General features: G+C 40.3%; 1 protein-coding gene and 1 pseudogene across 2 annotated transcripts in view; one reads left to right on the top strand and one right to left on the bottom strand.

The window, feature by feature from the left end:
* Positions 1 to 18,232, top strand: part of LOC143657816 (small ribosomal subunit protein mS31 pseudogene) — a 62,218-nt pseudogene extending 43,986 nt beyond the window's left edge.
* FRMD4B (FERM domain containing 4B) overlaps positions 1 to 18,971 on the bottom strand; it is a 362,040-nt gene that overhangs the window by 243,477 nt on the left and 99,592 nt on the right. For both annotated transcript variants that reach the window (XM_077128740.1, XM_077128741.1), the window contains exon 2: positions 6,200 to 6,333. The gene's annotated coding sequence lies outside the window, so the exon portion shown is untranslated. The remainder of the gene's footprint in view (positions 1 to 6,199; positions 6,334 to 18,971) is intronic.

Here is an 18,971-nt window from a genome sequence, read left to right as displayed (position 1 = left end):
CAGTTTTATTAGTTAATAAGTGTAGCATTCATTAAATTGCATTATGTTTTTAAACAATTTTACATAAGTGAGATGTTCTACCTGGCATGAATCATCAATGATACGCTATTCTTCCTGAACAATTATAGGCAATATTAAAGTAAGTAAATTCAATTCTTACACCAAATAATTTCAAAAGTAAAATTATAGAGTCTTTAAAAACCGTACAGAGCAAGAAATTATTTTTAACATGGAATCCATGTACAGTCTAGTAGGCTTGACACTGTGTGGAGCGGTCACCCAGATGTAGGATTTCCTAGGGCTGATATAATAGCTTACAATGTCCCTCATCATAACAACTCAAATTTAAAAATAATCAACAAATCAAAACCTTCTGTTGTTTGAAGTATGTTAAGGGAATGAAAAAATAAGCTCTAGATTGGGAGAAAGTACTTGCAAAGCATATATCTGCTAAAGGACTTGTCTCCAGAACATATATTTTAAATCTCTCAAAATTCAATAATAATAAACAAACAATTCAATTTAAAAATGGGCAAAAGATTGGATCAGACAATTCACCAAAGAAGATATAGGGATGGCAAATGGGCATATGAGAAGATATTCAACATCGTTAGTCATTAAGGAAATGGCGAATTAAAAGCTTTAAGAATGGCTAAAATAAAAAAGACTGAATACACCAAATAACGGCAAGGACGTGGAGGGAATAGAACCCACATACACTGCTGGTGGGAACGTAAAATAGGACAACCGCTTTGGAGAACAGATTGGTGTTTTTTTTAAATGTTAAATACTACCTACCACGGGACCCAGCCATTCCACTCCTATGAGTTTAGCCAAAAGAAATGAAAGCGTATGCGCATACAAAGACTTGTACATAAATATCCAGAGCAGCATTATTTGTAACAGTGAAAAACTGGAAATAATTCAAATATACATCAACAGATGAATGAATAAAAAAAGATTTATTCTTATAATGAAACACAACTCAGCAGAAAAAGGAATGGGCTATTGAGACATAATATAACGTGGATGAATCTCAAAATAATTGTGCTGAGTGAAAGAAGTTAGAAAAAAAAGAATACATGCCATGTGATTTCCATTTATATAAAATTATAGGAAGTACAATCTAATGCACAGTGACAGAAAAAGATCAGTGGTTGCCTGGGGCAGAGAGGGGCTGGGCAGGACAGAAAGGAGGAATTACAAAGGGGCACAAGGAAAGTTTTGAGAATGACGGATATGTTCATGATCTTGATTATGGTGATGATTTCATAGGTGTATACATATGTCAAAACTCATTAAATCAGTGCACTTGATGGTAGGTCAATTATACTTCAATAAAGCTGCTAATAAAAGTCCCTAACTATAACATATCAACAATTCAAACAACTCACAGGTATATAAAGTAAATAATCTCATCTCACCCAGTTCCATCCATCATCTCCCAGAGGTTACGACATGAACAGCCTGTGTCTGTGCGTCCTTCCACACTTCCTCTCTAATTACACAAACTGGTGCTCACATTAGACTTAAAAAAAATGGGTGGCCTCTTAAAATGGGAGTTTTGGCAACTTTATTAGGGCTTTCAAAAATCTCTTATTACACATCAAATGCTTCAGTGTTCTAATCTTGAGACTCACTTGTTATAACCAACGTGCCTTAAATATTTTACAAAGGAAGAGGATATAAACCGCAAACAGAAGCATCTTACTTTTGCAGCAAATTACTAAACAGAAGAGTCAATCTTCATTGAGGGAGAGAGAAGAGCAAGTTCTTACTATATTGAGAGCCTGTTTTTTCCCAAGATGCAATGTAATCCAGAAAAGGAAACCTATTTTGTGTCTTAAAGAATAATTAAATTCTCACTTCTGGTTAAATACTGCATGGGATGTCAGACACAAGCAAGTACAGTTGAAAACAGAATTAGAAAACTGTACGAACTCCAAAGTTTTAGCACAGGTCAGAATGACTTTAAAAAAAAAACCACAACAACCTCATTTTTTTTTTCCTTGACCAAGTTGGTTTATTCCCAGGCATGCAATGTTGGTACACAATTTTTTAAAAATCAAATAATGTAATTCACATTTTGACTAACTGAAAATGAAAACCATACGATTCTCAAAATATAGATACAAAAGATCAATAGAAAAAATATATATTCATTGTAAAGATAATGACAAAGTAGGTAGGATTAGAAAGGAATTGTCTTAATGGGAGAAAAGGCACCTACAAATAACCTACAACTAAAATGAAAGTTATATTTTTGAACTATGTGTAATGCCTCCTTTTTTCTCTCTAGTTGCAATATCCTTTATCTCTATCCCCCACTGATTCTCCATTTTTGTTACTGATATTTTCCCTCAAGTGATGCAATTTTAACACAATTAACAAAAAGCATAGATTCTGTACAGTTCAAATCACACTACTTGATCATGCCTTGAAAAATAAAAAATCATAACATTATAAACGCTACTTACTGTGTTCAATTCTGAGAAATTATACTTAAGCTAAATTTGTTATCTTTCTCAGAAGGGAACTGATAAAAACTATTGCCTAAAGTCGATAATTTAATAAATAGAGGTGTTAATTTATTAAGTCAGCTGTGTGAAAACTGGACTATGCAATCTGGGAAGCAGACTTGGCTTTTTAATATGCTCTTTTGCTTTATTTTCAAGAGAAGCTGCAGATTTACAGCTTATTACAATCAGGAATAAACCTCAAGATGTGCATACACCACCCCACAACAAACACTTTCCATTGGTGTGAAACATAACAACATCAATTTTAAAAAGTACAAAAGTAATATACGCTTACTGCAGAAATGCAAATAATACACAAGTACCTGTGATAAAATATTCCTTTCTCCTGCTCTTTCCCTAAGTGCATCTGCCAGACAAAACCACCCCTAACGATTAAGGGATATCTTTCTAGACTACATGGTGTGTGTGTGTGTGTGTGTGTGTGTGTGTGTGTTCCCTCTTATTTTTTGCCTATTACTTGGCTTTTAGCAAAAAAGTTGTCATATGCAATTTTGGCAAGGTTTTCTTTCTTCCACTTAATACATTTTAGTTAAATGTCCTGACATTTTTTAAAGGCAACATGGTATTCTATCAGATGGAGCTACCATCATTTATTTATTAGTCTCCCATTAATAGACATAAGCTGTTGCCATGTTTTTGCTATTAAAACAGTGCTAGAATGAACATAACTTGTGCATATGTAGTTTTGTATTTGTACTAGTTTATTTGGAAGATAAATTCCTAAAAGTTCTATCATGTGGTCAACAGGAATGTGCACTTAAAATTTTGTTTAAAACTGCCAAGTTAGCTTCCCAAAATATTGCCCCTGTTGACATCCTTATCAACAGGGGGCCTTTTGGTCCATATCCTTTCAATAAGGGATAGTCAAATATTTTCATCCTGGGTCTGATAGATGACCAGCTTGGTTACTTAAAGCAGGTATAAGGGAGGATACACAAGTATGCCAGGAAGACAGAAAGGGACTCAGGAGTAAAATGTGAGCGTGTCAGAGTCTTACTCCATCTAGATAATCCTTCCTACACATCCACGGCAGAGAACGAAATTCTAGCACAAACCAGACCAGAGGGTGTCATGTTTGGTACGATAGTCAGGGCTGATATCTAGCAGGAATATGTAGCTTTGTTTCCTGTTAAAATAGTGAAATTTTTCCATAGTGCTTAGAAATTGGCACCTGCCCTGAGCCCACCTATCGCCCCTACCCCACAATTCCACCCTCGAAAGCACCCCACCTCCCCACAATCCAACCCTTTAAGATCCTCTCAGCACCCCGGCCACTGCCCGTTCAGTTCGCTCCTTAATCGTCTGACTGGTTGTTAGTATTTTGAATATCACTCCTGCCTCCTCTGAGTCACATTTTTGTGACCCTCGCCTGATTCCCTCCTCCTTCTTTATTTCTTAATCTCCCGGCTGGAAAAACGATCGCCTGGGGGGAGGCAAGGTTTTCTTTCTTCCACTTAATACATTTTAGTTAAATGTCCTGACACTTTTTAAAGGCAACATGGTATTCTATCAGATGGAGCTACCATCATTTATTTATTAGTCTCCCATTAATAGACATAGCCTGTTGCCATATTTTTGCCCCCCAGGGACACTGGGGGAGCACCCTGTCTTTCTCATTCATTCTTTCACTCCCCAAATGTTTACTGAGCACCTCATGTGGGGCAGTAGTTGGACTAAGATCCCACAAAAGAACTGTGAAAGGGGTAAGCACTATCCTGGCCCTCATGGAACTTACATACCAATAGGAAAGGCGGGTGAAAAGTGAGGAGACAGATAAATCCCCAGTAGTAATGAGCGCTATGAAGGAAACAGGAAAAGAAAGCGGAAACTCATCCGGAAATGAGTGCACGGACGACGAACTTCCATCTTCCTTGCATAACTGTGTGTCCTCTCCTTATACTTAACTTTAAATAACTAAGTTCATCACCTGTTAGACGGGCAAGGTCGAAAAAAATGTTTGCTAACCACTTGTTGGGAGAGCTGGACAAAGAGGTTCGCATGCTCACCACTGACGAGAGTGTCAGCGGGGGTAACACTTTCAAAGCTAACTTCACAGAGGGTTCCTTTTTAGGAGAGCAACCTGGAAGACTCGCATCTGAGACTTTTAAGAAATGGCAAAGGAGTCAGGGGCAAGGGAGCCAGAGATTTCAGGCTGCCTTGTGCAGTGTGTGCAAAGACTCCAAATGGGAAACAGCTGGTTTTAGAAGGACAGTAGGGAGGCTAAGGGATGAAGTTGCAGTAAACGGCTGGGGTCAGGTCACACTAAACCAAGTGTCCAGGATGATCTAATTTGGAATTTAAGAACATTCTGCATCATTCAAGTCTGTATTTCCCAATACTTCTCAAAGCACCTGGACCAGGAAGGATAATCAGTACAAGTCTGAGAAATGCTCTAAGCCACCTATAGCTTTTTTTGGTCTCCACCTGGTGCCATCAGTTCCTGTGACAGCCACTCAAACAGTGCAATTATGCCCAGAGTTAAGGAAATATTACTCTCTGCTTCTCCAGTGTCTTGTTGGTTCTTCCACATCCTCATCCAAGACAAACAACTGATCATCTCTGAAGTATATTTTACTGAATGATACAAGCAGCTAAGATTTACTGAGTGCTTTTTCAATTCTCAGCAGTCTTCCACATGCTTTAAAAATACTACCTCATTTCATCTCCTCAGCACCTTAGGAAGTAGGTGTTAGTATTGCTAACCTTTTGCAGATGAGGAAACTGAGGCAAAGAGAGATCGATAGTTTTCATCACAGTCACACAGGAGGTAAGTGGTAAAGCAAGAACTTCCAAAATCCATGTCCTTAATGCAACAGTCCTCTCCAGGAGGGGCTGGCAGGGGGAAACTGCCATCCTACTGCTCATTTCACTCAAGGAAGCGTTTTGAGGAAACTGTTTAAATGCTTTCATCAACAGCTGTATAAGCCATTTGTGGACAATTCATACTGTTTCACCTCATGCATTGATATCCTTCAAACTACCTGTCAAATATGAACTTCTGAAATCAGCTAATGCAGGAATATTTTCTGATATCATAGGAGTGCTGACTACAGGCTCGGCAGTGTGGTTTCTATAAAGTATAGCCATTTTTGTAGCAATGGTTTGTGGAGTCATCCAATATTTCATTTTGCCCTTATTATTTTTTTTCAAAAATTAGTGGAGAATATTGATACTAAGGATACAAGTCATACCTTTACTACATCTATGCTAAGGATGGAAATCAGTGCATGTGTAAAAATAATTAACCATTAGCTCTCCTCAATTGTCCATTCAACTTAACCTGACCAAGCACTCAACTGTGGATAAAAAGAAAACAATTTTATAAATGTGTATAAGATACTGGAACTATATTATAGAAAATGTGTCCAAAGCAAAATATAGCTAGTATTTTTTTAAGCTTGCTCAGAATAGAACTTCTTTATAAAATGTGTCTCTTATTCAACTTTTAGACATTTAGCTCTTTTATGAAAGTAGGGGACTGTTTTTACTAATTTTCTTCCTCGTTCTTACTGACACAAATGTTTTGATGCTATATCGTCGATCACATCATATATCCCCAACTGACAAATAAATATATACTCACACACAAACATGTATAAACCCACTTTCCTGCTTCAATATATCAAAGAGTTCAGCTTTTACAAAGCTGTCCCCCTTACCTTTAACTAGTGAATATTGCCTTTCTCTTGCCTTCCTTTTGTTTTCACTGAAATAATCTTCAGATTTTGTTTGATATGCACAGATGTCATCTTTTTCTTTCATACATTCTTTCTTCTGGATTTCTCATCAAAGCCTGTAACACAGAAGAAAGAAAAGAAACTCCTTAATTTCTGCAGGCACACGGGAAGGAAGTATGAATCTCAAGTCAGTGACACTTCTCATTTATTTCTAACTTCCCTCTGGCTGGCCATAATTTAATCACAGTTTTAGAATTTGCCTAATTGGATGAGATTTAGAATAGAGCTATCTCAAAATACAGATGAAATTGAGACTGTTCTCTTTAACAACAGAGGAGTTAATGCTGGTTTGACTTATATTCTGTATTTCATTGAATAGTGCTGGTTTTGGACTCTACTGTCTCTGTAGAAGATTCTGGAATGCTAAGAGCTATCTACAGTCAGTTGTAAAATCAGGGTTATCAAAGTGGGAGAACTCAAGAAAACATCACCTCGGAATTTGTGTTTCAGAATTACTGAAACCAGGAGGACATTTCCGAATCTTGTTTTTAACAGATGTCAGTTGTGGATAGAGCAAAACATGTGCTGTGAATACTGATGACATTTACTGTGTGTATCGCTTCATAAGATACACTCATTTATATGTATTTGTCATTCTCCCTATAGAAGAAAAGAAAACAGCTTTTCCTCAGAAGCATTCCTTAAGTCAGTAAGCACAGTTCTCCTTTGTTTACCGGGAGCCCAAAAGGTCCCACACACAGCACTAGTGTGCCAAACAGGACAAGAGGAAGGCGGAAACCATAGATCGAGTATTCCATTGTTCTGCCATGTGGTAAAATGAAACTCTACCCTCAAGCCATGCCCACTGCACCTCCCCACCCCACAGGACCCTCAACTCTTCTCGGATCTGGAGGCAGGGATGGGGTGTACGCTGGCGGCATGGAAACAAAAGGAACCCAAGAGGATTCGTTCCCAAGCACCTTTGCCTCTTCTCGCCTTACTGATGTCATATGACAGATCCATCTTTTCTAGCAGAAAATAGATATTCAAGGAGCTGGACCAACATAATGTAGGCTTGGAATTCCTTATAGGCAATATTGTTCAGTATAAGTATTTTAGGGGGAAAATAGAGGAAACAAAAAAATCACTGAACTTTAAACTCTCAAAGTCAATAAAAGGCAAATTTGTGATAGGTTTTTCTAAATGAAACATTAAAATGTTAACCAAATTAAATTTAGATAGTGAAATCAAATGCTCACCGAGCATAGATATGGGGGTGGGGGTAATATTTTGGGTAGCATTAAACTCAGACTGAAGAGCTCTCCTGGCCAGTCAACCTCTCAGTCCCCATGACTTTTGGGTTAAACACTGGACCAGAAAGAATATACCAGAGGTACACTATAGTTGAAATCCCCATTTTACAGATAAAATGAAGGAGGCTCAAAGAGAGAGATTGGCTTGCAAAAGGTTGCACAGAACTAGCTCAGTACATTATCTGCTCTGCTGCTTCATCTCTCTACACCCTTTATGTGTTCACCATGTGACAAAGACTCCTTGAAGAATTAAGCCTAAATAAAATGATAGACAGGTAGCATCTAGCACCATGTGTAAGGAGCTGGTTAAATCCCTACTCCTTTAGCCAGTGGCAATAAGGACTACACAGCTGATGTCAGCTTGAATGATGCAGGCATCCTCTCCGGTGTCTACAACGGCTACCAGTTACCGATTGCCCAAGAGGGGCCACGTGTTGTGCCAGACACCTGAATTACATTGCCACGAATGCCTCTTGTACTCTGAAATGATGTTATTGCACCATTAGGATGAGGAAACAGAGTCAGGGAAATTAGATACCTTGTTTAAGTTTTCTGATTCTTTGCCCCAAGTTGTCTGACTTCTGACTATGATGAGCACTATAAACCAATGAGACATGCAGCTATTTGAAATCCCTAGAGCCCGGGAATAGAAAGTGAGTGGACAGTATGTAGGGGGAGAAATGAGGTAAGAACATTATAGGAATATATTTTTCTACAGCCATTCTTAACATGCCTGAGGGATATGTCCCAAGACCTTTGAACATTCTATTTTAGTTTGCTAAAACTACCAGAATGCAAAACACCAGAAATGGACTGGCTTTTATAAGGGGGGATTTATTTAGTTACAAATTTACAGTTCTTTGGAGGAAAGGCAGCTAGCTTTTATCTGAGTTTCTCTGTCACATGGGAAGGCACACAGCAAAGTCTGCTGGCCCTCTCTCCTGGCTTCTGGGTTCAAACAGGTTTCTCTGGAGCATTTATTCTCTGCATCTCCATATGTCTGGATTTGAATGCTATGCTGAGCTGAGCTGAGCTGAGCTGTGCTGAGCTGCCTCTCTCTCCTTACTCTCCTTTTAAGCCTACAGCTAATCAAATTGAAACATCACTCATTGTAGAAGGCACTCCCCTTAGCTGACCACAGATGTAATCAGCCATAGATGAATTTCACATGCTGGTGATTTAAGTCCACAGCAAAGGAACAACTGGGCACCATCACCTGGCCAAGCTGACACCTGAACCTAGCTACCACTACACATACCAACTATGCAAATGAGATTGGAACATATAATTTCACCCATAAAATTCAGCAACAGATAACTGTGATATTAATTAGGCACCCAAGGATGAGCAAAGAAGTTCAAGTTCTCAATGAGTTAGGGTGGATGAGTTATAAGTAACTAAGTAAGTAACTAGTCTGGCACCGCAGCAATCAATAGTAATCAGGCTAAAAAGTTTCACTGGCACACATGAAGAGGTGAAGCACTCTATTATTTGAATTCAGGAAGCAAAGGGTCTATTCCATGTTTCAGGTTTACAAACGGGGGGTGGGGGGGGTGGGGAACATGTTGACATAAACTTGGGTCATGATGGTTTAAACCAGTGATCAGAAAACTACAGTCTGCAGGTCAAATCTGGGGTGCTGCCTGTTTTTGTAAATAAAGTTTTATCAGCACACAGCCTTGCCCATTCATTCACATATCATCCATGGCTGCATTCAAGCTACACCTGCAGAGTTGAATAGCTGCGACAGCGACCACCTGGCCTGTAAGGTCAAAAGTATTTACAATCTGGTCTATGTTGAAAGTTTGGAATTTGCTAGTTTAAACCATATTAAGTAGGTTTGTTCACTGCAGGGCTTCTCAGGGTTTTGAACACATTATTTTATATTTCTAATCTTTAAGGTCAGGATATATAGCAGAAGTGAGATTAAATCTCTACCATCAGTTCAAAATGAAAACTGCACATAGTCAAAATTAATACTGAAAATCCCTTATGGAAATTGTCATGTTAGAGCCTACCAGCCAATATCATTATCAATACAGCCAGGTTTTCCTCCAAAGTTGTACAAGAGAAAATTATTCTTTTAGTGCCATATGCGAGAGGTTTTGTGGGCCATTTGTATAAGAAGATGTACATCTTTAAATAACAAACTCACTCTCACCCTGGCCAGTTACTTGAAGTAACTGAGACCAACTAGGAAACATAAGGTTCAGGTTGCTGTCTCAAACTCACTTCCTGAATTTGCATAAGTTAGACATGCAGTTGATGTGGCTCTACTGGGGTTTGAATTGTTCCTCAACTTATTTAACCACAGAATCCCCTTCCCCCTACTCCCCCACACCCACCCCAGAAAAGCCTCTAGTGAACCTGTGTTTCATGGAACACATTTTTTTTACATGGGCAGGCACTGGGAATCGAACCCTGGTCCTCTGGCATCACAGGCAAGCATTCCTGCCTGCTGAGCCACCGTGGCCCGCCCCATGGAACACATTTTGAGAAATGGTGAACTGCTCAAAAACACGGTCTTACAGGTCAAGTGAATGGACAGAGCGCAGGTGCAGTGCTTTCTTACACGGCTTATAAAAGGAGGATAGGCTGCATACTTGCAGCGATGGAGATGGGGGGACCTTTAGTTATTTAGCCATCAGCCGAATGCTTCATGGTGCTAAAACAGCTGAGCAGTGACACATTCTTGGCTTGCTGAGGTGGCAGTAGAGATGCTGGGATGCTCACTCGGCTCCTCCGACGGCCAATGCTCTCTGCTTCAGGCACCGCCTGGCGCCCTCCCCCCATCCTCACCCTTCCCTGCATCCACTCTCCACCACGCAGCCAAAGTGGGGGTAAAAATATGAAGGATTAAGTGGCAAACTCCCATTAATGCGCCCATCACTCAAAACGAACAAATGTTACTTTTCCTACTTATTTCACATCTTGCCTTTACTCTTTTAAAAGATGGAGCCATACAGAGCTAAAATCCCATTAGTCTCTGCTGTCCAGCTCTCCTTCCCTCTTCAGAGGCAAGCACCATTATGAATTTGGTGGAAATCCAGTTCACACACACCACACACACACCCCACACGACATATCCTGTAGTTCTGTAGCTTTAAAACTTTATGTAATACGAATCATACTTATATTACACTCTATACTCCACATTGTTTTGGGGGCATTTTCACTCTGGTACACACAGATGTAGATTATTAACTGCTATCTGTAGAACTCTTATCATATGACTATAGCATAGTTTCACTTTCCATTTCTGGGTTGATGGGCATTGGGATAATATCCAGTTTTGGTTCCTGAGCAAGATGCTGCAGTGCATGGCCTCCAGGTTTTCCTTCTGTGCACAAGGCTTCCAGTTCAGCTGCAGAGGTCGTCAGGGCAAAACCTGCAGGCCAGTATTTGGCAGGATTCTACGCGCACGCGCAACGATTTCTCCTGGGGGATTTCATCTGGGAGAAGTTCAGCTCTCCTAAGGAGTATCTAGAAATTTAGGGGCATTTTCTGGGGGTTGGAGGTGGGCTGGGACAGGGATGCTAGATTTCCTACAGTGTGTGAGACAGTCCTATATAACCAAGACTTGACCCCCACAAAATACCAAGAGCCCCTTCTTAGAGAAACACTGCCGATTTCTGTCTCGAAGTGGAATCTCTGTATTGCAGAATATGTGCACTGTTGACTTTCACTAGAGAATGCAACTTGCTCTCGAAAGTACCACCTGATGCAGATGAAAATGCCTGTTTGCCTCAATTCCTTACGTCTCACTGTCAGACTTTCGTTTCTGCTACTCTGATGGTGGTAAAATGCTGTCTCACTGTGACTTTAACCTTGTATTTCTATGATTATTGCTCTCAAAGTGGAATATCTTTTCATATTTTTGTTGCCTATTTGTGCCTTCCCCTTGGAGAAGCAAGCACCTGATAATAAGCTGCCCACTTTTCTACTGAATAGTTTGCCTTTTCCTTATTGATATGTTGGAGTAAGAGATTCTGGAAAATTAGCTTCTGTCAGTTATTTGGGGTTGCAAATTACTTTTATCAGTCTGCTGCTTGCATTTTAATTTTATGGTGCTATTTTATGCAGAAGTTATATATTTTGATAGAGTGAAACCGTTCAACCTTGTCAGAATTGAATGTGATTTTTGTGTCTGTGGCTTATAAAATCTCCTCTAGGATAAGATCATAAAGATAGCCTCCTTCCCCCCCGCTACAGGTTCTAAATTTTTATATTTTGCATTTAGGTTTTTCAATCTATCTCATACAATGTGTGATTAGGAATCTGATTTTTTTTTCCCGTGGAAAACCAGTTGTTTCAACATCATTTACTCCTGATACTCCATGTTTTTCACTTCTAATTTGTAAAGTCGCTTTATGATCTAAACAGGTCCAAAAATATTAAGGCCTATCCTGGACATACTATTCTGCCCCATTTTTCTATACTCCTTGCCTAATAATATATCTTAATTAATGTGACTTTAGAATAAATTTTCAGGGAAGTTCATATTCTTTTTTCTCCTTTTGCAGAATCCCCTTATTATATTTTTGAATGTTTACATTTACATTCTAATATTAGAATGTTTAGAACTGAATTGAAATTATAAATACTTTTGAAAAACTACATTTTTAATACTGACCTTCCTTTCCATGTATATGGCGTAACTTGCTATTTCTTCAGTTCTTTTACAATTTTCAATAACTTTTTGTACTTTTCTCTGTGAAGTACTTACACATCTTTTTAAGACTTATTCTAAATTTCTACATGGTATTGAGTGCAGGGGTAATTTCTTTTGAAAATCCAAATATCAGCTCATCCTACCCACAATGCAGCTCTCTGAAGGGCTTCCTTTTACACTTGGAATAAAATCCTAATGCCTTACTCTAGCATGATTACAATATGTGCCAAGGCCCTGTTCTCCTCAAGGCCTTTAGCCTTTATTCCTAGTCATAAGCTTTAGCCACACTGGTTTTCTTTATGCACCCGAATCTACCAAGGTAATTCCTGCTGGGGACCCTTGCCCTTGCAGCTTCCTTTTCCTGGAACACTCTTCCCCAGATATTCATGTGTGCTGGTTTCTTTTTACATGTCCTATGGGCCTCAGTTCAAAAGTCACCCCCAGAGACTCTGTCCATCAGAGGACATCCCTCCAACCATTCATAAACACAAAGCTGCTTTATTTCCTTCACAGCACTTAGTCCTACTTTAAACAATCTTGTATGACTCTTTATTGGTGTTTCCCACCCGAGAACGTAAACTCCACATGATCAGGCACCGTACCGTGGTGGCCTGTCCTCTATCCCCAACTTTGTGGAACAATCCCTGGCACACAGCAGGTGTTCAAGGACTACTTGTTGAATAAATAAAGTGGGTGAATGAATGAATGAACTAATTCAGAACTCCCTGATGCCCCCGGTTCCTCCTTTGGTGTCAGGAGAGGGCTATTCCTTTTCTCCCACCAGCCACACACACAACTAGCGAATCTATTATATAGAGGTCCCTAGTCACTCAAATGAACTGTGTAACTGCAGGGATACTTACAAAAGGAATGCTGAAAGCATCTATGTTTTCCTGTCCAGGTTTCTGTGTGGTTTAGAGACAATCATAGTTTAACAGTTTCTTTGCAGAGAGTCAGAAACTCAATGTCGCCAAGCATCTATTTACATTTATTTATCTACTTATCTATCTAATCATCTTTGCTAGGAGCATTTGAGTTATATAGGAGGTTTTATTCACCAAACGCTAACATTTCCCGGCATCTGAGTTTGTTAAGGAGGCAGGATCTCATACCCTGACCTTAGAGGTCATTTCCACCAGGGTTGGGGTCTCAGGGTCTTCATTCTGAACAGTGCCAGACATGATTCTGATGTGGGGGGTTCAAAACCCGTCCTTTGGGTAAGTCTCACCTAGGTCACGGTAATCTTGTGCCATCCCTATTTTAACAGCATGCAGCCCCCCAAACACCCAGGGGCTGAACCTGGCCCCTCACATCTCGCTCCAGAAGAGAGTGTAGCTGTTCCACCTGCCCCCACTCAGGGCCCGTGAGTGTGAAGTGCTTTTGAAGCCACATAAACAAGGGAAACCATTCAAAACTGGTTCTGCACTCCATGCAGCCCTGGGCCTCAATTCCTTTGTACGTGAGGTGAGAAGTTTGGCCAGATCATTGAAAAGGTCCTGTTCTCGTTTGCTAGCTGCCAGAATGCAACATACCAGAAACGGAATGGCTTTTAATAAGGGGAATTTAATAAGTTGCTAGTTTACAAGATATCATTCCATTCTACATATACAATCAGTAATCCTTAATATCATCACATAGTTGCATATTCATCATTTCTTAGTACATTTGCATCGATTTAGAAAAAGAAATAAAAAGACAACAGAAAAAGAAATAAATGATAATAGAGAAATAAAAGATTATACATACCATACCCCTTACCCCTTGCTTTCATATACCACTAGCATTTCAAACTGAATTTATTTTAACATTTGTTCCCCCTATTATTTATTTTTATTCCATATGTTCTACTCTTCTGTTGATATAGTAGCTAAAAGGAGCACTGGACACAAGGTTTTCACATTCACAGAGTCTCATTTTAAAACTATATCATTGTTCAATCATCATCAAGAAACATGGCTACTGGAACACAGCTCTACATTTTCAGGCAGTTCCCTCCAGCCTCTCCACTACATCTTGAACAACAAGGTGATATCTACTTAATGCATAAGAATAACCTCCAGGATAACCTCTCGACTCTGTTTGGAATCTCTCAGCCATTGGCACTTAGTCTCATTTCACTCTTCCCCCTTTGGTCAAGAAGGTTCTCTCAATCCCTTGATGTTAATTCTCAGCTCATTCTAGGGTTTTTCTCAGTCCCTTGATGCTGAGTCTCAGCTCATTCCAGGATCTCTGTCCCACGTTGCCAGGAAGGTCCACACCCCTGGGAGTCATGTCCCACGCAGAGAGGGGGATGGTGGTGAGACTGCGCATCATGTTGGCTGGAGAGAGAGGCCACATCTGAGCAACAAAAGAGGCTCTCTTGGGGGTGACTCTTAGGCCTAAATTTTAAGTAGACTTGACCTATCCTATGTTTCCTCTTTTAAAGGATTCCAGCAAGCAACTCCACCTTCAGTGAGTGGAGATACACCTCCATGGAAATCATCTAATCAAAAGTTACTACCCACAATTGGGTGGGTCACATCTTCATGGAAACAATCAAAATGCTCCCACCCAGCAGTATTAAATGGGGATCAAAGGGCATGGCTTTTCTGGGGCTCACCACTGATTCAGACTGGCACTGTGTGAGTCCTTTGGACTCCAAAAAGACATGCTCATTCCAAATGCAAAATACATTCATTCCATAACAGTATCAGAAAACCTTAAATCTTTCTACTGAAAGGTTTACAAATGAAATACGAATGAAGTACAAAATTAGAGACAGTATAAAATCTCATCGTCAGTTACAGGCATGGTCTGTCCTAAGGCAAAATTCTCTCCATTTGCTCTGGACCTTTGAAAACTCATAAGTTATTTGCTGCCAATATACAAAGGAGGACCATTCATAGGATACATATACGCATTTCCATAGGGAGGAAGGAACACAGGGGTCACCGGACCAATACAGTTTCGAAAACCTGCAGGGCAAAGTCCATTAGACTTCAAAGTTGGCGAGCCATTCATCTTCAGGGCTTTAGAAAGCGGCAGTCCCGCCCTTTCCAAGGGCCTACACGGAGACCTGCCTCTCTCCAAATTCAACCTTGGGGGACATTTTCTTGGCTCCATCCTCTCCAAGCATTGGGGCTGCACCCGGGCTCTCTGCCATCTCCGGGGCACACGCTCAGCCCCTCCGTGTGGTGGCAGCCAGGCTCTCCCCAAACCCCAAGGGTTGCACTTCATCCTCTCCAAGGCCTGAGGCGACATGACTCTTCCACTGCAACGAGGTGGAAGGCCCATCCTCTGCCTTTGGGGCAAACTCACCCTCTCCTCTGGCTTGGGTGGGTCCGCTCTCCTGGAAGTCTTCTTGACTTCAGACCTCAGTCTCCATGGTTTTGCCTCTGAAGTTACTTTTCCTCCAATATGTCCCTTCTCTGAACCCCCCAGTCCAGACTGGCAGCGGCTCTGTTTATACAGGTCCCACAACACGCTCGTTGGCTTTCTATGCAGTAGCTTTGAATCATGCCCATCAGACATAAGGAGTTTCCACAAATCCTTCCTGGATAACTCCGTGTTCAAGCCTGGCTTTCTCTGAAATGGCTGACTGGTTCCACATTTGGTTAAATCCTCACACAGGGTGCTATTCTCTGGGGTCTCCCTTTCTGGAGGCCCAGAATTTTCCAGGACCTCAATTTCTGGTTTCTTTGTACCCAAGAGTTCAATCTTCAGCTTATCTCTTTCCTGTCGCATTTCACTATAAGCTGTAAGGAGAAACCAGGCTGCATTTTTGACATTTAATTTGGAGATCTCTTCTGCTAAATACCCAAGTTCATGGCTTTTAAAATCTGCCTTCCAGCCAAAGCCACCAGTCAATTTTGCCAGATTATCTGCCATTTTAAAACAAGGCTCATCTGCCTTCCAGTCAGTAATGACACACGTCTCATTTCTGTCTAGAGCCTGGTCAGAGGTATCTTTAGAGTCCACATTTCTACCAGGATCCTCTTCAAAACATTCTAGGCCTTCTCTATCAAGCTCCTCACAACTTTTCCAGATTCTTCCCCATATCCATTTAAAAAGTTGTTCCAACATGTTTGGTACTTGCAAACTGCAGCAGCACCGCACTCTCCGGTACCAAAATCTGTCTCCTCTTTTAAAGGATTCTAGCAAGCAACTCCACCTTCAGTGGGTGGAGACATACCTCCATGGAAATCATCTAATCAAAAGTTACCACCCACAATTGGGTGGGTCACATCTTCATGGAAACAATCAAAATGCTCCCACCCAGCAATACTGAATGAGGATCAAAGGGCATGGATTTTCTGGGGTCCACCACAGATTCAGACCAGCACAAGTCCCTTCCACCTCTAATATTTTGTGAGAAACTTCAACATCTCATGTATTTCTTTGTGATGGCATTATGGCTGATTTTTATCTGTACCTTCCACATTTTCTAGGACAAGCTTATATTATTATTATTATTATTTTTGCATGGGCAGGCACTGGGAATCGAACCCAGGTCTCCAGCATGGCAGGTGAGAGCTCTGCCTGCTGAGCCACCATGGCCTGAGCTTATATTATTTTTAAAATGGAAAAGAAAATAATCCAAAAGATTTTCAAAGACAGCATTCCCCATTGTGATTCAAACAGAATTTTCACAGGCTGAGATGGCTGCTTCTGCTCCACTGCTAACTTCACCCCTCTCCATGACTATAAAGCAACAAGGAAGCCTCACCATGCACTTATCCAGCATATTTTTTTTTCTTTTATTTATTAATTAAAAAATTAAAAAAATAAAATAAAACAACATACATAATCAGCATATTGTTTTAAACTAATTAAAAATTTGTTTCAATAGACAAAATTGGATCTGTGACTCTAAACAAGAAGTTAAACTTGGGCAAATGCGCTAAGCATGGAGGAGGGAAAGTGCTGCCACCACTTTGTCTGCACTCCCTGCCCAGACAGCATTACTACCAGGTCTATTAGTGATAAGTATGGACACCATCATTTTGCTTAACTGCGCTTCAAAGACAAAAGAAATATTATCCAAAGATATTTTGGCACTAACAGCCTGATCTATGGTAAGAAAGATGAGCTTTCTATTCCAACTGATAAGATTTCCAAAGAAACTTCAAAGAGCCAAGGCAGTGTCAAAGAGAATATGAAAAAAGACTGCCAAATATTATTAAAGGCATGGAAGTTGAACAAAACACACTAAATGTACAAACGACCAAGCTATCCAACAGAAAACCACACAAAAATTTTCCGGCTATAACCGGTAGGTATCAAAAAGCTACAGATGATACTGCAATGAAGAGAAATGAGTCAGTGGAGGCTACATCTGCCGTCACAGACTCTGTGTCTTTTGACAAGCAGGGCACCAAATCAGAGCTGCTCAGGCAGCTACAGCAGCCTGAGGAAGACTCGAGGGCACAAAAAGTTGGAGAAAGATGGAAAGTTAGTTTCGGTAACATAATATCTGATATGAAAGTTGTCAGATCAACTATAGCTAGAATTAGTAGCAGACCAGGGCATAATTTTCAATTGGATGAAGTTTCAGAAAATTATACTGATGAGGAAAAGACCACTGATCTTAGAACAAGTTTTAAGAAAAAATATATTCAAGGGGAAGAGACTGAATACTGTTTTAATATTAAGCAGTTAATGAAGAGGCACCTGAAACAGAGACATGACCTTCACTTTAGGATGTGGAGTTCGCTGAGCTGTGAGCCACAGTAAATCAACAGCCCTTTCAGAATAGTTTTGAAGAGATGATCCAGTGGACAAAAGAGGGGAAACTACGAGAGTACCCAGTTAACAGCGAAGCAGCTTTCAATGATGATGGTTTACAATTTCCCAAACACATATTTCTGGAAAAACACCTGGTGGATTTTCCAAACAAGAACCAGCTTGTCACTTCGTGGAGATAGTGACCTGTGGCTTTTCCAAACACCCACATCTAAGTATTAAGCAGAAGTCTGAACACACAGAGTGGTTTAGAAATTATTTCAACGAAAACAGGACATTCTAAAAGACAGTGACATACAATTCAATTGAAGGACAAGTGAATTTTTATTTCAGGTGATTTGGATACAGATATTATCACTAAATAAATAATTTTACTAGGAAAAAAAAAGATGGTAAACATGGAACTAAACAGCCCAAAGATCCAGTTTCAGCCCAAATCTCATACTACATGGAGAAATTAAGCAATTCTTAAATATTTAATAGTACCATGTAATTTTTTAGACTCCTGGGCTCCAGAATTTCTGAAAAAGCAATTCCCAAGCCATAATTAACAAAAATAGGAACGCTTCCAAACAGTCTCCCAAAGCAAAAGTAAAATGCTCTGAGCACTCCCCCTGCAGCGAGCATGACACATGGGGGTGACACTCCCCCAGTGAACAACGCAAGCCAGAGAGCCACAGGGATCTTGCTCTGAACTGATGTCTGCTGGAAACAGCTTTAGGAGGAGGCTGTGATTGGAAGATCACGACATTTCCAGCACCTACTTATTAGTACGTCTGGAGAATCACAGAAGGGAAATGATGGGGTCTTTCTCACTAGAGTTCCAGCCATAGGATATTTACAAATACTTACTGCTATTTCAGTCTCCAGAGTAACTGACAGCACTAACAGCCAACAAAGGAGGCAGACACTCTAGCCAATCAAACCAGGTGCTCTTTTAAGAAAGGGTCCCATCGTCTAATGGTCATAAACTACATATCCTTGTCCCTTGTCATCCTAATTCCTATTCATCAACTGGCAGCAACGCCTCTAACACAAGTACCTTGTC

This window comes from Tamandua tetradactyla, chromosome 15 (genome assembly GCF_023851605.1).
Source record: "Tamandua tetradactyla isolate mTamTet1 chromosome 15, mTamTet1.pri, whole genome shotgun sequence".
NCBI lineage: Eukaryota > Metazoa > Chordata > Mammalia > Pilosa > Myrmecophagidae > Tamandua > Tamandua tetradactyla.
Note: the sequence above shows the minus strand (reverse complement) of the source record. Positions and strands in the feature narration are given on the sequence as shown.